General features: G+C 37.6%; 2 long non-coding RNA genes across 11 annotated transcripts; both read right to left on the reverse strand.

Annotated features, from left to right (window-relative positions):
* Positions 1-16,846: 16,846 nt before the first annotated feature.
* LOC110914382 lies at positions 16,847-19,482 on the reverse strand. Of its 10 annotated transcripts, XR_004885546.1 has the most exons (7): positions 19,345-19,482; positions 19,178-19,247; positions 18,868-18,926; positions 18,415-18,554; positions 17,843-17,997; positions 17,180-17,305; positions 16,847-17,073 (listed from the first exon to the last, which is right to left on the reverse strand). It is a non-coding gene; the product is annotated as an uncharacterized LOC110914382 (long non-coding RNA). The 10 variants fall into 10 exon arrangements; XR_004885545.1 differs by lacking the exon at positions 18,868-18,926; XR_004885549.1 differs by lacking the exon at positions 18,415-18,554.
* A 106-nt stretch (positions 19,483-19,588) lies between these two features.
* On the reverse strand, positions 19,589-21,699 carry LOC110918469. The gene is made up of 7 exons (XR_002581363.2): positions 21,468-21,699; positions 21,223-21,405; positions 20,982-21,140; positions 20,163-20,500; positions 19,925-20,071; positions 19,715-19,848; positions 19,589-19,603 (listed from the first exon to the last, which is right to left on the reverse strand). It is a non-coding gene; the product is annotated as an uncharacterized LOC110918469 (long non-coding RNA).
* Positions 21,700-21,913: the final 214 nt, after the last annotated feature.

Raw genomic sequence — 21,913 nt, forward strand, 5'->3', positions numbered from 1 at the left:
CCAGTGACCGTTTCAACACCAGCAACCGCTAGTTCCGGGTAAACCTCGAACACCTTTTTTTTTTATTTCAGATCCACCACTGTTCTGGCTGTTTTCGTTGTTTCAGGTGGGAGTAAAGGGGGGGGGGGGTTTGACGGCGGTCGTGGTGGTGGTGACCAAGGTTGAAGTGGAGGCTGTGCGACGGGAGGGGACGACGGACAGAGAAGCGTTAGGGAGAGAGAGACAGGAAGGAAAGAGGTGCCTGCCACCACGTGCGGCGGCGGCGGCGGCCGGCGGTGATGGTGTCGATGGCATTAGTGGTAGTTATGCATTCGGTTTGGGTTTTGGTTCAACAGATTCGGGTTTCGGTTCAACGGGTTCGGATTTCGGCTTTGAGTTTGGGATTACAGCTCGAATTCGGTCAAACCCAGTCAAAATCAGCAGCTTCGTGTACGGTTCGGGTTAACTCGGTCAAACCGAGACAACTCAGTTAACCCGGGTCAAACCCGGTCAGCTTATCCAACTCGGTCAAACCGAGTCAACTCAGTCGACTCGGTCAACACAGTCAAACCGTCAACCTACTCGACGGAACGGCACGAGGATTTGGTAAAAGATTTACGATGCGAATTTTGTAATAATGTTTTATTTGTATAATGTTCTAGTCGCTAAACCGAGCTCCATACCGAATCAATGAATATTAAACGTCATAATGAAAATTATATGTTTTTCGTGCCATGAATTCCATATATAAAACATGTATATTGTTATTGTTGCATTGATTATTGTTGCGTTTTGAAAATATTTTCGACAACTTGTGTTGTCGGGGACGTCTAAAAACAGAGGAAACTGCATGTTTTTCGTAAAAACCCATAAAACGAAATAGGTCTTGTTATAAAAACATACCGAGTATTCAAGCGACTTTTATGAAAACAAATACAAATGAATATTTTCCTCGGCGACACTTTATAACTTGCAAAAAAAAAACGCCGATAAGGAGAACTCTTTAACCAAACAAATATAATTACTTATATTTGTTTCAAACGTAAAAAAAACTCGGCAATCTTTTATAAAATAAATATAATTATTTATATTTATTTCCAACAAAACAATATTCGGAAATCTTATATAAAATAAATATAATTATGATTTATGTTTATTTTCTTTAAACGTCCACAACTCGAAAACCTTATAACATAGACATAACTTTTATATTTATTTCAAACGCCTAAACGACATATACATATATTTTGACAATTATCCAAGAGACGCGAGATTTTATTCCGGCCACACGACGGTTACGTATATGTATACATATATAACTTCACATTTACAATATACGAGCTAGAATATAATACTTTCATTTAAATTATTGTTACATATACGTACGACTTCTCGGGACGACAAACGTGATTCTATCGATATATTTATATACTTTTATAGAAATATTAATATATTCTAAATCTCTTGAAAACTAAGTATTTCCAAGACTTAGTAATTATTACCGACATTAAATGGAACTTAACAACTATATCTTAATCGTTTTCGTTAAGTTAACGACTTACCATCGAATCGTCGGTTAGCGATTCGGTAGAGCTCATTGACACATAGTTTATCTACATCATTTATTAGAAACTTATAGTTATTCCGTGTTAGGATTGTTATAGATTACATGCTAGCGAGTCACGTCTTGGAAACGACATCACGGAGTCACATTAAGCTAGCTTAGCACAAGAATACCAAGGTGAGTTCATAAACCCACCTTTTTACGGTCTTACATTTTTAAAAATGTTTTTGGGGTGGAAAGACATGCAAGTTTTGCAAATGCATACAAGGTTTTCGATGAACATAAATTACATATTTCTAAAACATGCCATAAACAAGTTTTAACTAACACAAATGGTTCGAGAATTTCAATAAACTTAAAAGGTTTACGAAAGGTTTATGCTAAATATACCTGTTTTTCAAAACACACCCGTATTTTCGAAACGTGCATACAAACATTCTCTAATTTTCTAAACCTTGGGGAAAATACACGTACAAATGGTATGTTAAACTAAGGAATGTTACATTAGATCATGTTACGAATAGGGGATACGTAAGCACCATTAATCTAAGTTTAAACCAAAGAGCAAAATGTTAGATTTAGTGGGTTTTGGCAGCCTCACTCTTGGTCCACGTACCCATGCGGAAGAGTGCTTTTGGGTCACAGTCGAAGGGTAATCGATGTAAAATCGCCTAGGTTTGGATGCTTCCTATGTCGTCACACATGTTAATGTCCTTGCAAAACATTAGCGATCTCAATTTCCTTACATATTATATCTTATCTTATTGTTTTACAAGTTACATACCACTTTTCATCCAAATACATCTCACATTTTACAGATACACATTTCATACAAATGCAACTCACATTTCATACAACCCAAGACTTTACAAATACAAAGTTTCACGAACATAACGAGTTACGCATACGAAGTTTCACAAATACAAAGTTTTCATATAACATGCCGAACAAAATGATTTTTATTTCATTTTCTCAACAATATTTATAAACCGATTATTCAAAAATATTATTTTAAATCTTTTTCAAAACAAACTATGAACTCGCCAACTTTATGTTGATTTTTCGCATGTTCTTTCTCATGTTACATTTTCAAATTACGGCATGGTTGGAATAGGTACTTAGTGGGCATCCACTTTCTAGAAGTCTTAGTATAAAATACTTCCGCTGTGCAATGAAGATACCAGTCAGATTACGCCAACTCTGATTTTAGTGGGTATGACAGATTGGTATCAGAGCTATAGGTTTTAGCGAATAGGGTTTCTGTAGAGATACCTTGGCTCTAACCTCATTTTCCTCTAAGGACTTAGATCATTAAGACTTTGAATACATACAGAACCTAAGACTTGAATATGGGTTCCAACCGTTGTCGAAAACAATGAGTCAAATTTTGTTTTTCAGCATACGCTAATGTTGTGTTTTATGCACAGTACACAAAACAGCTACATACAATCAACAAGACTTTGAGAGTTTAGGAAACATGCATTTAGAACCCTTGGAAACTTATGTCGAAGTTCATTAAAGGTTATCATGTAGGAACCACGTCTAATAACTTAGGCAACGCCATTATTATGTCGTCTATGGTATTTTATTTAACTGAGCAAGTAACCTACACAAAACGATGTACCGGCGTGCAAAATTACACGAAACTCAATCTACACATCAACGAAGGTTGAAGTACGCCACATACGACTTTCTAGTCTTGTGTAGAAAAGTTACTAAATAGTCCTGTATGCTTTCCTGAGTGTTGGGAATTAAAAGTGTTACAAAAAGTTGCATAAAAGACACTAAACGGAATAACTTAGCACGTTAACGAACCGGTATCTAACCGAACAACCGGACACTACCCGGAACACCAAAATAATGCTAGAAGCATTGTTTTTATTTTTCTGAACTAGTTACGATCCCCGAACATCATAACATATACAATAAAGATATAACACACAAAATACACTAACTAAACATTAGTTTGTAACCAAACTAACTTAAGTTGTCATTACATCCTAACCAAGACCCCCCCCCTTATAAGGATGGTTAGACAAGGGTGGCCCACCCTTGATTTCTTTTAATTGTGTAATTGATCTTGTTAATGGTCAATGAAGCATATAATCCATTAGTCCTTCATATGGAGGATTATAAGAAAACCCATGAGTCTTGAACTATCATTCTCATTCTTCACAACACACTTCAAACTCTCTCTCCCTCCTCCCCTTGTCACGGTCGTGAGCCACCACCACCATCATCATCATCATTCAATCTTCTTCAACCATTCTAAGGCCATACAAAGGTGTTAAGGGTTATACAACGAAGCTTGGTGTTCTCGGAAGTTGAAGGACCCTCTCTACTTGCTATTAACCACCACTTTTCTTCTCTTGAAGTTCCCTAGCCTTGAGCTAGTGGTAAGAACTTGAATCCCTTCATTTTACATTTTATGAAAGTGGTTAAAGTAGGATACATGATGTTAAGCTTGAAGAACACTAACAATCAAAAGATTAAAACGTTTACATAAGCTTAAATCATAAAGAAACCATGTTATTTTAGTGTTGATATGCTTGCTCATTATTGTTTGTTCGTGGAAATGGTGTTGATCATCATGTAGTCTTGCTAGATCATGATTAGAAACATACTCTAGCAAGATGAGAGGATGAACATGTTCAAGGTTATGGATCATCCTCACTAAAGTCTTGAACTTGAAAGAACAACTTTGTTTTCTTGAAAAGTAATAAACAAAGTAAGTTGTTAAACACATAGATCTAAATATTTATGAATGATTTTAAAGAAACCAAGTGAAAATGCAAGTTTTACTAAATCTTGGTTCTTACATAAATATACATCATTTTGGTAAACACATGTGTAACAAGAAAAATACATAAAGAAGCATTTTTAGAAAATATGAACATAAGTTGTAAAGATCCATATTCTTTAAAATGGAGTTTTTAAAGAAGCAATCACACTTTAAAGGGGTACAAGACTTACTAAATACACTAGTAAGTTACTACACATTTTTATAAACTTTCAAGTTCATGATGTAGAAATTAATGCTTATTTTTAACAAGATTGATAAGTAAAGATTTTATATTGTTGGTTGAGGATTTGTTTGGATGAATTCTTGAAAAGAAAATGATATGTTAATAAGCATGGACACCTCCATTTACAAAGGAAACTCTGGCGAAATTTTCTAAAAATCCCAACACTTAGAAAATATTTTTCTAAACAAGCGTTACAAGTATATTTTATAACTTGAGTTTCAAATATAAACTTCTCCATAATTTTTGTAACAAAATACAAAGTGTCGGAGGTTGGTTTTTGTAAATAAAAAGGGGTAAATATATATTTAGAATATATATCTTATACTAGAACACTTGTGTGGATACTTGTTTATTTCGTGAGATAGTTATATTATTTTAGGGTAAAATAATCTAACTTAACAAAGTACCATGATAATGAGTAGATAAACCGTACGTTGGATACGTGTTATGCATGAGAAACTGACTGTTATCTGTACCTTATTAGGACGTGCTTGATTTCCTGATTATTTGAGTAATTAATCTAACCGAGCAAACCAAGGTGAGTTCACACACTTTCTAAGGCATGGGATTCCCGGTGGTTGGGAATGGGTTAAAGAATTAAAACGGAACCTACATATCCTCCTTGGGTAGGTTATGTACCGCCATCCTCCATAGGTAGGATGCCAATATTAATCCTGCATATTCTCCTTGGGTAGAATACGTACGTTCGTCCTCCTTGGGTAGGACAACAACCTTAAAACTTACTAGACAAAACTCTATCATTAAGTCCTTCATTTTATATCGACTTAATCCCCGAGGCCTGTGGCGAGCGGGTTATTAGTTAATAGCGCTATTAGTTTTAACAAACCTCACACCATGCCAGTCGGACGGGCGTGTACTAATGGACTATGGCAAACTGTCGATGATGATAGACATCGACGTAGGGCACAACTTACATTCGTTAGTAGTCGATATGGTAACGGTCTAGTAATTCACATGGGGAAGCCCCCACTGATCATGGATATGGTTTGGGTAATAAAGAAGGAACTGGTTAATCATATTTTCAACTATGGGGTAACCCCCACGGCAAGTAAACCAGCTAAAGACAAACCATGTTTTCGGAAACAACTTAAAAACTAAACAGCCAACCGTGAACTCACTCAACTTTTTTGTTGACTCGTTGTTACATGCCTTACAGGTCGTTAGATGCTTATGGAGCTTGCACGAGGAGGAGGTCGTTGTGGGATATGGACTGTTATGTCCCATGCTTATTAAACTTACGTTTGGACTTTAAACTTATGAACAATGGAACTTATGTTTTGGACTTACGTTTTATGCTTCCGCTGTTAACTTAGAGTTGGTTACTTTCTCTTGGTCACCAATTGTATTGTGGTTGGTTTATTTACTTAATTACGTTGTTCAATATGATTGGTGGCTCGATCCTGGTCCTATCATGCCTCCAAATGGTGATACTCCGCATGGTGGATTTTGGGGGTGTGACAGATTGGTATCAGAGCCATTGGTTATAGTGAACTTGGTTTTAAAAGGGGAAAAGCTTTTTGACAAAACCAGACTATAACCTGTACAGTGCGCAACGATCCACAACGACGCTTCGCTACACCTGCAAGACTCGACGTAATAGGTGGTATGATTTATGTTATATTGTTGGTTAGATAGTTCACACTGTGCATTAATTAACGTGATAATTGCTATTTGAACCTTGTGTGCTTACTCTCTACTGTCGTCCCATGCTTACGCACTTTCGAGACACTTTTCTCACTTACGTTGCTTCGTTGTGAAGATCATGAACGGACGCGGAGGACGTGGTGGTATCAACCTACCTCAAGCCCAGTTGACGGCTTTGATCAATGAACGAGTGGATGAGGTACTCGCAGCTGTCCCTGCAGGAGGTATAACCTGCCATATCAACCCATCTTAGGACGTTTAGATCCTACCTTCGCGAACCAACCCTTGTGCTTAACCTTGTCTTTTATTCTCGCACGACAGGTCAACCTGCACAACCTCCTGTGTGCACGTTCAAAACATTCATGGATTGCTGACCTAGTACTTTCAGTGGCACAGAAGGAGTTGTAGGCCTTCTTCACTGGTTCGAGAAGCTCGAGTCTGTTTTTGATATGTGTGAATGCCCTGAAGATCGTAGGGTGAAATTTGCTACTGGAATGCTTGAAGGTGTTGCGTTAACCTGGTGGAAAGCATAGGTTCAACTGCTAGGGCTGACGGTTGCTAATGCCACCCCATGGAACGACTTCAAGGAGTTAATCAGAGAAGAGTACTGCAGTCATGATGACATCCACAAGCTAGAGGTGGAATTTTTCAACTTGAAGATGACGGGGTCTGAAATCGAGGCATACACAAAGAGATCGAACGAATTAGCCATCTTGTGTCCCACTATGGTGGATCCTCCTATCAAGCATATCGAGGTGTACCTTAAGGGTTTGGTGCCAGAAATTCAGAGCCACGTAACGTCAGCTAACCTTGGCACCATTTAACAAGTCATCCGATTGGCTCATCGTCTCACTGATCAGGCAGTTGAGCAGAACAGGCTGCCCAAGCGTATTAGCGCTACCACTTCTGATGCTCCCAATGATAACAAGCACAAGTGGTATGGAAATTCGGGCAACGGTTCTACTTCAGTTCAGTCTCAGTCCCAGCAACGAAAGACAGATGAGTACAGGAGCCCCGGTCAGCAGTCTTCTGGGAATCAAGGTCAGGGTGGGTACAAGGGGAATCACCCTAAGTGCAACCGATGTAATTTGCACCATAGCAGGCCGTGCCACAAGGGTCGTTGTCTGAGATGTAACAAGTTGGGTCATGAAGCCAAGAATTGCAGGAGCCCACGTCCTGCGAATCAGAATCACCAACAACAACAACAACAACAACCAGCTCCACAGAACCACCAGCAGCAGCAACAGCAGGGCAATAAAGGATGCTTTCAGTGTGGTGCTGAAGGCCACCTTAAGAGGAACTGTCTTCAGCTGAACCAGAATCAGAACAACAATACCCAAGGAAACGGGAACAACAATGGAGGCAACAATGGAGGCAACAATGGAGGCAACAATGGAGGCAAAAACGGAGGTAACAATAATGGCAATGGCGCCCGACGTCGTGCCTTCGTGATTGGTCAGGGTGCTACAAGGAACGATCCCAATGTTGTGATGGGTAACTTTCTTCTGGACGACTTCTTTGTTACTGTTTTATTTGATTCGGGTGCCGATACTAGTTATGTGTCCTTAAAAGTTAGCCAAATGCTTAAGCGCACTCCAACACTTCTAAACACCAAACACACGGTAGAGCTAGCAAATGGTAAAAGTCTTGAAGCAACACACGTAGTTAAGGGCTGTAACCTCGTCCTAGCTGGTCAGACCTTCTCTATTGATCTTATTCCTATCGTTCTAGGTAGTTTCGACGTTGTTATTGGGATGGATTGGTTATCTCATCAGCAAGCGGAAATTCTTTGCAAGGAGAAGATTGTTCGCATCCCTCGTTCTGGTAAAGTACCCCTCGTAATTCGTGGCGACAAGAGTGGTGCTGTTGTGGGCATCATCTCTTTCCTTAAGGCCCAGAAGTGGTTGCGAAAGGGCCACACTGCTATTCTAGCCCTCGTTTCTGATACATCCTCGGAAGAAAGGAAGATAGAAGACATACCTATTGTACGTGATTTTCCTGAGGTATTTCCTGAGGAATTACCTAGTCTTCCGCCTCATCGACAAGTCGAATTTCAAATCGAGCTAGCTCCTGGAGCAGCGCCCATAGCTCGAGCACCTTATCGTCTAGCTCCATCAGAACTTGAAGAACTGTCCACGCAACTACAAGAGCTATTGGAAAAGGGTTTCATACGTCCTAGCTCTTCGCCTTGGGGGATCTCCAGTGTTATTCATGAAGAAGAAAGACGGTACCTTCAGAATGTGTATTGACTACCGCGAACTCAACAAGGTGACCGTGAAGAATCGTTATCCTCTCCCACGCATTGATGACTTATTCGACCAGTTGCAAGGGTCGAGTTTCTAGTCAAAGATTGACCTGAGGTCAGGCTACCATCAACTAAGAGTCCGAGACGAGGATATCTCTAAGACAACATTCAGGAATCATTAGGGACATTACGAGTTCCTGGTTATGCCTTTCGGATTGATAAATGCACCTGCAGTCTTCATGGATCTCATGAACAGAGTGTGCAAGCCTTACATGGATAAGTTTGTCATTGTATTCATCGACGACATCCTGATCTATTCTAAGACTCAGGAGGAACACGAACAACATCTGAGGCTTATCTTGGAACTCCTTCGAACCGAGCAGTTGTATGCCAAATTTTCGAAATGTGACTTCTGGCTTCGCGAAGTCCACTTTCTAGGCCATGTGGTAAACAAGGATGGGATTCATGTTGATCCATCCAAGGTTGACTTGATCAAGAACTGGCATGTACCCCGTACACCAACAGAAATCCACCAATTCTTGGGTTTGGCAGGATATTACAGAAGGTTTATCAAGGATTTCTCAAAGATTGCGCAACCTCTCACTTCACTGTCCCAGAAGGGTGTCGCCTATCGTTGGGATGATGCACAGGAGTCCGCATTTCAGCACTTAAAAGACAGAATTTGTAGCAGGCCTATCCTCTCATTGCCTGAAGGCACAGATGATTTTGTAGTTTACTGCGATGCTTCCATCCATGGACTTGGTTGCGTGTTGATGCAACGTGACAAGGTCATTGCCTACGCATCGCGCCAACTTAAAGTTTACGAAAGAAACTACACTACGCACGACTTGGAATTGGGAGCAGTTGTTTTCGCACTTAAGATATGGAGACATTACCTGTACGATACCAAGTGCACCATTTACACCGATCACGGGAGTCTCAAGCATATCTTCAAGCAAAAGGAGTTAAACATGCGACAACGTCGATGGATTGAGCTCTTGAATGATTACGAATATGCGATCAAGTACCATCCGGGCAAAGCCAATGTTGTGGTCGACGCCCTCAGTCGAAAGGATACTATACCTAAGCGTGTACGTGCGTTACAGCTTACCATTCACTCTAGCCTTCCCGCTCAAATACGAGATGCTCAGGTAGAAGCGTTGAAAGCAGAGAACATCAGGGCTGAGTCCTTACGAGGATCGAGGAAGCGGCTAGAACAAAAGGAAGACGGCGCCTACTATGTAACAAGGCGCATCTGGGTCCCACTTTACGGGAACTTACGCGAGCTTGTGATGGATGAAGATGTACCACGACCTAAAGACTACATACTGGTGGCCTGGTATAAAAGCCAACATAGCAACCTACGTCAGTAAATGCTTGACTTGTGCTAGAGTCAAGGTCGAATACCAGAAACCATCGGGCCCACTCCAACAACCAGAGATCCCGAAATGGAAATGGGAGCAAATTTACGTGGATTTCGTTACTGGTCTGCCTAGATCTCAACGCGGAAATGATACCATTTGCGTGATCATGGATCGAGTGACCAAGTCTGCACATTTTCTGGCTATCAAGGAAACGGATAAATTTTCCACTCTAGCAGACGTCTACCTAAAGGAAGTAGTATCAAGGCACAGAGTGCCAACCTCCATCATTTCGGATCGTGACTCACGTTTTACATCTGAGTTGTGGCGAGCTATGCACAAGTCCTTTGGCTCTCGATTAGACATGAGCACGACATATCATCCACAGACGGATGGGCAATCTGAACACAGCATCCAAACCCTTGAAGACATGCTTAGGGCATGTGTAATCGACTTTGGTAATGGCTGGGAAAAACACCTCCCATTAGTGGAGTTTTCGTATAACAACAGTTACCACACCAGCATCCAGGCCGCTCCATTCGAGGCATTGTACGGACGGAAGTGCAGATCGCCTCTTTGTTGGGCAGAGGTTGGCGACAGTCAAATCACTGGCCCATAACTTGTAGTAGATACAACCGAGAGGATTGCCTAGATACGACAACGAATGGCGGCAGCTCGTGATCGCCAGAAGAGCTATGCTGATAAGCGCAGGAAACCACTCGAGTTCCAGGTTGGGGATCGAGTGCTACTCAAAGTCTCACCTTGGAAAGGTGTAGTTTGTTTTGGCAAATGAGGAAAACTCAATCCGCGCTATGTCGGATCGTTCGAAATCATTGAGAAGATTGGCAAGGTGGCTTATAAGCTGAATCTACCGGCAGAACTCAGTGGAGTTCACAATGTTTTCCATGTGTCGAATCTGAAGAAGTGTCTGTCAGATGAGACCCTCATAGTTCCTCTCAAGGAGCTCACTATCGACGACCAGCTGCGATTCGTCGAGGAACCAGTAGAGATTACTGACCGAGAGGTTAAGGTTCTCAAGCATACTAGAATACCTCTTGTTCGATTTCGTTGGAACTCCTGTCATGGCCCAGAGTATACCTGGGAACAGAAGACCAAATGAAACTCAAGTACCCCCAGCTATTTAAGAAAAGTGCAACCACTACTGAGGCTGAAGCTACTGCAGAATTTCGGTACGAAATTCCAAACCAACGGGGGGATGATGTGACACCCCAGGAAAACCAGGAAACCAACGCAACTTAACTAGCTTCCTCAGTAACCACGTGCTAAATTTCGAGACGAAATTCTCTTAACAGGGGGAGAATGTGACAACCCTCAAAATTTCATGTATCCGTACGATTTATTTATGTTAATTAAAGTGCTTGATGACTGTGCTGAATTACTTAACTGCTTTCTAATTACTGTGTCATACTTACATGTGCTTGTTAACATACTAGTCTTGTGCAGAAAAGTTACAAAATAGTCCAGTATGCTTTCCTGAGTGTTGGGAATTACAAGTGTTACAAAAAGTTGAATAAAAGACATTAAACGGAATAACTTAGCACGTTAACGAACCGGTATCTAACCGAACAACCGGACACTACCCGAAACACCAAAATAATGCTAGAAGCATTGTTTATATTTTTCTGAACTAGTTACGGTCCCCGAACATCATAACATATACAATAAAGATATAACACACAAAATACACTAACTAAACGTTAGTTTATAACCAAACTAACTTAACTTATCATTACATCCTAACCAAGAACCCCCCCCCCCCCTTGTGAGGACGGTTAGACAAGGGTGGCCCACCCTTGATTTCTTTTAATTGTTTAATTGATCTTGTTAATGGTCCATGAAACATACAATCCATTAGTCCTTCATATGTTGGAGGATTATAAGAAAACCCATGAGTCTTGAACTATCATTCTCATTCTTCATAACACACTTCAAACTCTCTCTCCCTCCTCCTCTTGTCACGGCCGTGAGCCACCACCACCATCATCATCATCATTCAATCTTCTTCAACCATTCTAAGGCCATACAAAGGTGTTAAGGGTTATACAACAAATCTTGGTGTTCTCGGAAGTTGAAGGACCTTCTCTACTTGCTATTAACCACCACGTTTCATCTCTTGAACTTCCTTAGCCTTGAGCTAGTGGTAAGAACTTGAATCCCTTCATTTTACATCTTATGGAAGTGGTTAAAGTAGGATACATGATGTTAAGCTTGAAGAACACTAAGAATCAAAAGAATAAAACCTTTACATAAGCTTAAATCATGAAGAAACCATGTTATATTAGTGTTGATATGCTTGTTGATTATTGTTTGTTTGTGGAAATGGTGTTGATCATCATGTAGTCTTGCTAGATCATGATTAGAAACATAATCTAGCAAGATGAGAGGATGAACATGTTAAAGGTTATGGATCATCCTGACTAAAGTCTTGAACTTGAAAGAACAACTTTGTTTTCTTGAAAAGTAATAAACAAAGTAAGTTGTTAAACAGATAGATCTAAATATTTATGAATGATTTTTAAAGAAACCAAGTTAAAATGCAAGTTTTACTAAATCTTGGTTCTTACATAAATATACATCATTTTGGTAAGCACATGTATAACAAGAAAAATACATAAGGAAGCATTTTTAGAAAATATGAACATAAGTTGTAAAGATCCATATTCTTTAAAAATGGAGTTTTTAAAGAAGCAATCACACTTTAAAGGGGTACAAGACTTACTAAATACACTAGTAAGTTACTACACATTTTTATAAACTTTCAAGTTCATGATGTAGAAATTAATGCTTGTTTTTAACAAGATTGATAAGTAAAGATTTTATATTGTTGGTCGAGGATTTGTTTGGATGAATTCTTGAAAAGAAAATGTTATGCTAATAAGCATGGACACCTCTGTTTACAAAGGAAACTCTGGCGAAATTTTCTAAAAATCCCAAGACTTAGAAAATATTTTTCTAAACAAGCGTTACAAGTATATTTTATAACTTGAGTTTCAAATAAAAACTTCGCCATAATTTTTGTAACAAAATACAAAGTGTCGGAGGTTGGTTTTTGTAAATAAAAAAGGGGGTAAATATATATTTAGAATATATATCTTATACTAGAACACTTGTGTGGATACTTGTTTATTTCGTGAGATAGTTATATTATTTTAGGGTAAAATAATCTAACTTAACAAAGTGCCATGACATAGAATTGATAGAAGTAATGAGTAGATAAACCGTACGAAGGATACGTGTTATGCATGAGAAACTGATTGTTATCTGTACCTTATTAGGACGTGCTTGATTTCCTGATTATTTGAGTAATTAATCTAACCGAGCAAACCAAGGTGAGTTCACGCACTTTCTAAGGCATGGGATTCCCGGTGGTTGGGAATGGGTTAAAGAAGTAAAATGGAACCTACATATCCTCCTTGGGTAGGATATGTACCGCCATCCTCCATATGTACCGCCATCCTCCATAGGTAGGATAACAACCTTAAAACTTACTAGACAAAACTCTATCATTAAGTCTCTCATTTTATATCAACTTAATCGCCGAGGCCAATCCTTAGTTAATAGGCTATTAGGTTTAACAAACCTCACACCATGCCAGTCGGACGGGCGTGTACTAATGGACTATGGCAAACTGTCGATGATGATAGACATCGACGTAGGGCACAACTTACTTTCGTTAGTAGTCGATATGGTAACGGTCTAGTAATTCACATAGGGAAGCCCCCACTGATCATGGATATGGTTTGGGTAATAAAGAAGGAACTGGTTAATCATATTTTCAACTATGGGGTAACCCCCACGGCAAGTAAGCCAGCTAAAGACAAACCATGTTTTCGGAAACAACTTAAAAACTAAACAACCAACTGTGAACTCACTCAACTTTGTTTTTGACTCGTTGTTACATGCCTTACAGGTCGTTAGATGCTTATGGAGCTTGCACGAGGAGGAGGTCGTTGTCGGATATGGACTGTTATGTCCCATGCTTATTAAACTTACGTTTGGACTTTAAACTTATGAACTATGGAACTTATGTTTTGGACTTACGTTTTATGCTTCCGCTGTTAACTTAGAGTCGGTTAGTTTCTCTTGGTCACCAATTGTATTGTGGGTGGTTTATTTACTTAATTACGTTGTTCAATATGATTGGTGGCTCGATCCTGGTCATGTCACGCCTCCAAACGGTGATACACCGCATGGTGGATTTCGGGGATGTGACAACGCTATGTTCGACTTTCCATGGTAATATCACCTAACAACCGGTCATCACATGAAACCCCAGGTAAAGTCCTTATTTTCTTTTATTGAAATTCTGACTTTTGCATCTAGTGAGTAGATTTTTACACCTCTACTCCTCTTAATGGTCATTGTATCACGATATTTTCTTTCATAGTAGCGAACACTCATTTGCTTCATTTCTCGATAAGTTCATGTGTTACACATGCATTGTTCGTTACGCATGTGGCGTCGCGTCGAATTATCGTTTTCATCAAAAGTTCAAATATCATTTCGTTATATCTAATTTTTGCTTTGTGATCTGAATGACCTGCATTATTACAAGTGTTGACTCATTGATATCGAGTTAATGAACTCTGTGAAAACACCTTCTTTTCGAGTACGCACATGGTTTTCATTGTAACCATGTCGAAATTTCCTTGTCGATACATGCATTTAATTGCTGAATTGCGCCTAAACCAAGTTCAATTATTTGAACTTGTCCGCTACCCATATTTAATTCAAGGCACCATATGATGTATTGAAAACATCATATTCAAATTAGTTTTAACTAGTGTTTCATTTGTTCCGAGTCGTAGTAGACTTGTTTGGCCTTCAACTCCGTTAAATCGTTTTTTGGTTACGATACCTTGTCGTGGCGTTTTCACTAAATTGAAGCTTTCGCTAATCTCGTTTACACATCTCATGCACGAATTTAATTATTTATTTTAAATCCACTTTGATTTATCATATTAAAGCAGTCTTAATCCAATCGTGTGTTAAGATAATGGTACATAAATTCATGTTATATTCTAGTGTACCTCCCAACGGTTCTTTCATTATCGATCGAATGTTTTGCGATATTCATTGCTTTTTCATGTTCGATCGAAAGCAGTATTTCTTTGGTGTTCCATTTTCAATTGAAAAATCCTATGATGTTTGTTTGGAACAAACGTTCAGATTTACTTCGTTGAGCCCTTATTTGATTTCAAACACGGTAAACTTGTTCGGTCACCGCTATTATTGAATTATCTCGATCACTACGACTCCTTGGGGCGTCGGTAAATATATCTTAAATACATACATACATACATACATACATACATACATACATACATACATACATACATACATACATACATACATACACATACATACATACACACACACACACACACATACATACATACATACATATATATAGTGTGAGATTTATTGGGGAACACTAAAAATGTGGGGAACCATGGAAAAGTGCATTTAGAATGTTAAATATATCTTAAAAATTCAATTTAAATTGCTAAAAATTATTTTTTATCAAAAAAAATTTTCGGAGCCTTTGGATATAAAAATGCGTAGAAACTATTCCAAAAAATAAATTTTGTAAACTAAATATAGTGAAATTTTATATTTTTAGTGTTGAATTATTTTATTAAAAGGCTTCTAAATGTATTTATATGGAAAATCATCAAAATAGATTTAAAAAAAATAATTTTTGACACGTTGAATGAATGGTTCTCAGTTCTTCACTTTTTAGTGTTTCCCAATGAACCCTTCGATATATAGGATTGATATAAAGAAAACCTTAATGAGTTAAGGAAACTTCATCTCTATCATCCAACGAACTAATTAACGGTGGTGATTGCTCTAAGTACAAAAAGTTGTTTTTTTTCCAGAAATGTAATAGACTTCAAAAAGTGTACCCAACTTTTATAGTTTCTTTCTCCTCTTTTCTCTCCTCTAACAAAAAGTTGTAACAGCTCTAATTGTTACACAAAAATCTCCCTATAAAAATGTAATATATTTTTTATGTGCACTACAAAAAATAAAACTTCGTAAATTCTAAGTTCTAAATCTATACACTTCGTAGTTTCTGTAAAACATCTATGGGAACCCATTAAAAGTGAATAACAGGTGAAGTTACAAAAAATGAATGGTGAAAAATGTAACACATGTACTCTCTCTCCTCTAACACAAAAGTGTGTTACAATGTCAGAAAAATTGTTACGTCAGAAAGTGTAACACGTGGCATATTTGTGTCAATCCATTTAAGTTTGTTTGGTTTCATTTACTCAATTAGAGATTTCTTCTATAATTGCCATATATGCGTGTGTGTGAATTATAGGGAGAAATCTCATGCGAATTACAAAAACTCTAAACACCAAATGGATGGACATCACGCTGCCAGTTGTTACACTTTTTTATTGCAACACTTTTTTTTTGACACACTTCTTGTATGAGTGGAGAGAGAATGTGTTACATTTTTTCAGCTGTTTACATTTTTTAAACTTACCTATTACGCATTTTTATTGTTTTTTAGAATATATGAAATGTATAGATTTTAGAACTTATAATTTACGAAGTTCTATTTTGTAATATACGTAAAAAGCGCGTTACGTTTTTTACAATGTGATTTTTATATAACAATGCAGTTGCTACACTTTTTGTCAGACTGTAACATTTTCTGAAAAAGGTAATTTTTTGTACCTTTTTAATATTAACAATTAACCATATGAAATTGATGATGGAGATGAAGTTTTCTAGGTTTTTTTTAACTAAGGTGGGTTTTTGTTTATCTTTTCCCTATAATTATATATATAAAACAAAAAGCACCGAGGGGATTTTTTTTTTAAATTTAAAAATTCAGTTTATATATATATATATATATATATATATATATATATATATATATATATATATATATATATATATATATATATATATATATATATATATATATATATATATTGGAAGGTTCAAATGAAAAGACAGATCTGTGTCCCCGAAAAGACAATTATTGAAGATGGACTTACAAAGCACAGCTAGATGTGTCTACCAATTGTGTCGATGTAAACTCTCAAGTTATGCAAATATATATTATAAAGTACACAGATCTGTGTCATGGTGCTTTTAATGCATACATTGTCTAATTTTAAGCTTCATCGCTAAATAAATATCAGCACAGCTCCTTTGTTTATGTCATTGATATCATATGTTGCTTGAAACCTGCATAAAAATGCTAAACATATATAATTGAAAGCCAAGTGAAATGTCCTTTCCTTTTATATTGTTTGAAAAACTTGTTTTAGAGAAAGTCTTTATTTAAACCGACCCGTTTTATAGTGCATACTTGACTGCAGCTTTAACATTTTCATAAGAAGCCTTCTTCTCAAGTTGACAAGTTAAAGGCCACACCTGTCAGTTTTCCATTTAGTTCTGGTAGAACCTTCATTACAGCCTGAAAGTTAAAATATAAATCAAACGTGGAAATGAATAGGACGGGTTAACAAATCAAACAGGCAATTCTGAAATAACTGGGTTTGAGCTGGTTCCGTTGACCAATGGACTCTCTTTGGTCTTACCAAACTATTACACTTTACAAAGACACTTGTTATGATCATCAATAACAAGCAACATATGTTAACTCATTAAAAGAAATTATTATATTTCAATTTTTCACACTATATTTTAAACATGAACATTAATGACTAAAATTACCGGTTTAACGTTCAATATCTGCTCATTTTGTATACCCTTGTTTCTCTATTAAAGACATTTTTTCAAATATTACATGGTATTTAGATTCAAACACGGCAGTAGTAAAATTAAAATGTAACCCATGAAAAAAAAAATCTTCATGCAGTCAAAAGAATATAAGCAGTATAGCATTAATAGACAACTCAAATGCTTAGAAGTTTATAGATTACCATTATTCTCAATATAACCCTAACCCTCCACCTAAACCCAATTTTGACAAAATAGACGGGATACGAACCTATAAACGATTCAGGGGCGGCTCAACCAGTTTGGGTGCCCAAAGCGTAGTAAAAGTCCAGGGCCTTAGAAGTGGTACATCTGGGATTTTTCATCAACCGGGCAAATCACTGTAAGCGATTCAGGGGCGGCTCCCATGAAATATGTTTATTGGCTCTGTAATCATCAACGTTTTGCAAGTCAAATGCCAACAAGTCAGAAGTCAAAAGTCAAATTTACTCTTCGAGTGAATTGAAAGTGAATTAAGAATTCAAATTCAGTTTTGAATTCTAAACGAGTTACGAAGTATTGAATTCCGAACTCGGGTTTAAGAATCAAATTCAACTTGTGATTTTGACCTAAAACTTTTAAACAACATTTAGAATATCTTTTTGTCAAAAATAGACATTTGGTGACTTTCAGCCTGTGTCCATCATAGCAAAATTTTCGGATCTGGCCCGTTTTGACAGTATTGGAATGTTATACAACCCAAATCGACTCATTCATATCTAAACGGGTCAAATGTGCATGATCACCAAATCAACCGAACAAAATAACTGTGTACTTTATATATGTGAGAAGCGTATGAAGTACTTGCGAATCAGAGGTCTAGAGGGTGAGGTTATCTCTCGAGAGCTTCATGATCAAGATGATGTCCTTGTAAGACTCTTCACTCAAGGAGTCTAGATCAACTTTTTACCTCATCAAAAGCATGTTTAGCCAAATGGCAAGCCCTAAACAGTCAAACTCATGCACATTTTATGAACAATGAATGGGTTAACTATAACTCCAAAGATAGTATTTTCTTTATATAAACAATGAACGGGTTAATTATTACCCCAAAGATAGTATTTTCTTTATTATTTTTTAAAGGCATCAAGATAACGCCATGCCAAACGGGATTGTAATATAGAGACTCAGGTGACCAAAACATCCGTGTGTACGTCTCCAAAAAATATAAAAAGTATCCACGCTCCGGTTTCAAGCAAAATGAATTTTATGACAAAACAGCCCACAGTCACCATTACAAGCGAAAAGGCCACCAACCAGTTAAATAATCTGTGATTATATTCCTTTATAAACAAAGACTTTGACTTTCCCATCATCTGCACAAACGCCAAAAAACAGTTATTTTTTCCTTTCACATTTTAGAAGCCCGAAAGGTATATAAAATTCAGGTCATTATTTTTTAAAGTAGTGTTGACGGATTTTAAAATGTTTATTTATGAAAGGGCCGATTTGGGCTGCATTCTTATCTCAGAAAGAGCACAGAGTCTACCAGACCCGACCCGACCCATTTCATTTAGCTCATATAAACGAAATAAACATAAACAACTACAATAATTAATTCGTTTACCCTGGACCTCCCATCATCTACGTCAATAAACCGGAGTATTCCGAAATGACAGGCGAGCAAGATCTTCAACCTGAAATTAAAAAAAACATAAATACCAACATCAATCAACAATAGAGTAAAATATAAGAATTATTATAAAAGCTCCTAACAGAGCGATCAAATACTACTTTTCAGTTCCAAAACACCGTGCATGGTATTACTGATTTACTTCAATACGATTTTTTACCCATGGGAATTCCAAATCTGTACAATTCCATGTTCGCCAAGAGTGAGAAATTGAACGGCTGACTTGTCCCCAGTTTTGTTGCTCTGCAGACACGAAGCAAAAGAAGTTGTGGTGCCAATAACAGATACGGCTTCAATTGCTTCATTGGTAGGTATACTCTTTGTGCAGCTGTAGTCATGAAGGTTCCACATGTTTACAACCTAAAGTTATCGGTACATTAGATGAAGGGTTAACCGTACAATACTTGCAAACTAAAGCAAAAACAAATAAAACATCAGCTAATAATTAGTAATTAATAAATAAAAAAATACCTGATCTCTGCCACCACTCAACAAGGTTCCCCCATCTTCTGTTATTGCAACGGTTGTCACATATGAACGATGTCTTTCTAAGGTTGCAACACATCCCAAACGCGTACAGTTGTGTCATCAGATCCAGAATAAAGCTAAAAGTAAAAACGATGTTATAATCACAATACACTATTTACTGATAGCATATGGGTGTAAATCATGAAACCGTACCAGCCAACAAGTTGGGTCAGGATGAAAAATAACACTTGTCACAACCCCTTTATGACCCTTAAAGGAATGTGTACAGAAATGCCCTTGCAATTCACTTTCACCGTAAGCGTGACGTATCATCGCCATTATTGGACCCTGATGACCACCCTGCATAACTCAACAAAAAATTAAATAAATGTTAAAAGCAACAAAATGGGCTCATTTAGATACCAGCAAATAAAAATATAAACTTAGTTACCTTCCAAGAATGCAAGCCTTTAAGTGAAGAAAGATCCCACATACTAATTTGACGGCTGTGACTGGCGCTAAAGAGGAATTTGTCATCATGGCTAAGAGCAATAGCTGTAACAGACTCCGAATCCCCTTCAATGGTGGATTTAATGGAAGCATTTGAAGACTCCGAATCCCCTTCAATGGTGGATTTAACAGCTATGACAAGCAATGAATGATCCATCTGAAGAAACCGCGTACGGTCCGCCTGAGTAAAACTGTTGCAAAGACTTAACACAGTGGTAGTTCTTTTTCAAAGTAACTGAAGCCATACTGTTGTTGTAAATGACTTAAAACTGATAAACCCTGAACATAAACAAGTTAGAATACAAATCAACGATTACTTCATTCAGCAAACGAAATCATCAAAACTTAAAACAATAACCTAGCGAAACCAAACCAATTACCTTTCACCATTTGTTCATTAACCCTAATAGCAAAACCATATGAAAATGATTTATTACCGTTAAACCTAACTGCTGATTAAAGGCATACTGAAGGCGGCCGTGAAGGCCAGCAATATAAAATTCTGACTACCTAACGTATGAAATGATTTACTACCTCCAAAATTCATTTGTTAGCTCTTGAAAAATTAGAACACAATTTTTATATAGCTTAACCGTTGAAGCGAGCCCTTAACACCTATCAGCACCTGAGTTATGTGAACATGGCAAAACGTGTCGTATTGGATTAAACAAACGATGTAACACGATTACTGAACCCAAACACTACATGTTTATAAGCAAGATAAACAGCATGCCTAAATTTATCAAATGAGGAACATTACCTCTCAATTCAAAAAAAAAAGACAAGAGGTGGAAGAAAAAATGGCCGAATTATTGATGTTATCCAAACTGAGAGCAAAAAGACAAGAGCTCCATTCAGAAACCATCCATTTTGATGATGTAGTATCGCCTACGCCAACTGGTGAAACCTAGATCTGCAACTTTAGAGCAAAAAGAAAAAAATCAAATTCGAGATCTGAAGCTTGTGACCTAAACAAATAAAAAAGAGGTCATCGGACATACCTCAGTTTGTCGGAACCTACCTCAACCACCATCTAAAACCGGAACTCGTGTCTATTGCCACCGATCGGCTTGAGAATTATACCACCGGAACCGTAGTCGTCGGATTTAACACTACACACCACGCCATCTTTAGATCTTGTGAAATCTTGCTCATACATCACCAATTGGCATTCCAAACACCCCCTAACAACAATAATCTTTCATTTAGCATGATAAAAAGACAATGAGTAGAATAGCGGCCATACCTTGCTCATACGTCACTGATTGGCAGATCCAAACCCTTCACCACCTTCAAACTCAGTCGATTGGGTTTCATATAGAGAGAGATACGCTGATCTGGTGTCATTGAGAAAGCCAGATCTTGCATCGCCAAGAGAAACCATAGATCTCCTTTTGAATCGCCTAGAGAGAAAGCAGCTCGATGGGGGCGGATAAAATGCTATGAGAATGAGAAACCCTAATTGTGTACCCGTGTGTTTTTGAGTGAAGGGCATAATTGAGATTGTAAATTATATTGTGCTTTAGAGGGTTGTACAACATGCTTTAGGGGTGTTTTAAGGAAATTTATATGACCTTAAGAAGTCCTTTGGATATGCTTATTAATATAGTATATATATATATATATATATGTATATAGGGGATGGTTCAAATGAAAACCACTTTTATTGTGAAAACTCGAAAACTAACTAAA

The sequence above is a fragment of the Helianthus annuus genome, chromosome 2, assembly GCF_002127325.2.
Source record: "Helianthus annuus cultivar XRQ/B chromosome 2, HanXRQr2.0-SUNRISE, whole genome shotgun sequence".
Classification (NCBI taxonomy): domain Eukaryota; kingdom Viridiplantae; phylum Streptophyta; class Magnoliopsida; order Asterales; family Asteraceae; genus Helianthus; species Helianthus annuus.